The sequence below is a fragment of the Larimichthys crocea genome, chromosome X, assembly GCF_000972845.2.
Source record: "Larimichthys crocea isolate SSNF chromosome X, L_crocea_2.0, whole genome shotgun sequence".
Taxonomy (NCBI): Eukaryota; Metazoa; Chordata; class Actinopteri; family Sciaenidae; genus Larimichthys; species Larimichthys crocea.
Window position 1 is genome coordinate 453,803 of NC_040020.1, and position 1,698 is coordinate 455,500.

Below are 1,698 nucleotides of genomic sequence, written 5' to 3' on the forward strand. Positions count from 1 at the left end.
ATGGTGCTGATGATGATGATGATGATGATGATGGTGGTGGTGACGGTGATGAAGATCCTGTTAGCATCCCCCCATCCAGGAGGAGGATGGTGATGGAGGAAGAGTCTCGAGCAGCCCCGTTAACGGAGTGAGTCCGCGCGCCGGTGTGCTGCTGCTCCAACCGAGAGGCGCGAGCCGACTGAGAGAGAGAGGGAGAGAGAGAGAGAGAGAGAGAGAGAGAGAGGGAGAGAGAGAGAGAGAGAGAGAGAGAGACAGAGAGAGAGAGCTGCACTCACCTCCTCTCTCCTCTTTTCTTTTCTGGATTTGTTCCAAATCAGACAAAAGAAAAATTAATGATGAAAGACAAGTGAGGCTCCATCACACACACACACACACACACACACACACACACACACACACACACTCACACACACTCTCTCACACACACACACACTGAGCAGAGGTGGAAACATTTCTCAGTTTTTACTTTCAGGGATTTGTGTCGCTACGTGACGTGAATTTCTCCAGAAGGTGAAAGACGAAGAGAAGACAGGACCACAGAGAGAGACGGTTCCATGGACGACTTTGGATAACAGAAACCTCTGTGCAGTTCCTCTATCGTCCACCTGAGGCTGGTTCCAGAAGTGAGTCAGTCTCCATAAGTCCCCATGTCCAAATGTCCAACTTCACAGCAGAAATAAACATGTTTACAGCCTGGTACAAAAAACAGTTTTGGTCTCTGTAGCTAATTTCCCCGTTCATGACAACTGTACTGAGGGTGAATTTATATACAACTCACCTGTTCACATTATATTAAGGCTTAAAGTTATGCAGGGTTAAGAGCGTGGACGCTTTGACTGACAGGTGGGTTCTGTGTTGACTTTGGGCACAGTCCATGTTCATGTGGGTTAAGTGGTGACTACATGACACAGCGTGAAGGTCAAAGTTCTTCTCTGTGATGAACTGCAGAGGATCCAGGACACGCCTCGTGTGATGTCAGCTGGGGTCGCGACCCGCATGAGGATAATGAATGAAATGAAATGAGTCCTGATGAGAGGAGTGTCAGAACAAGAGAAGAAACTAATGGTAACCTGAACAAGCCTTGAAGGGGCTCACACCGACCTTCATGTCATTATCAAAGAGGTCCTCGCCTTGAACCCACATCCTCACCTGCTGCCCCAGATAGCAGACCAACGTTGAACCAACATTGAACCAACGTTGATGCATCAACGAAACCGTCATTGAATCAACACTGAGCTGTAACACTGACTTATCATCAGGTTTGATAATAAAAGTTATTTCAATGATGACAAATAGATCAAGACAGACTTCAAAATCAATGTTAGGCTGTTCTATCATTGAACCAACATTGAAATAACATTAATCAAACCAATCCCCAGAGAGCAGACCAACGTTGAATCAGTGTAGATTCAACGTTTCTTTTCCAAACATTGAAAATCAAAGTATTCTGAGCTCTGATTGAATGTGCGGCCTCTGCGTGGACTCGATGTTTCCTCCCACAGTCCAAACATGCAGATCTGATGGTTTGGACTCTGTGAAGAGCTCGTAGGTGTGAACGCTGTTTGCTCATCCTGAGCGTCCACGGCGAGCAGATAAAATGTTTTATTACTGAGAATCTTTAATATCGTGTAACACTTTGCATCCGGTGAGGTGGAGACGAAGCGACACGACACGACCGTGACACCGCGTGGAAGAGAA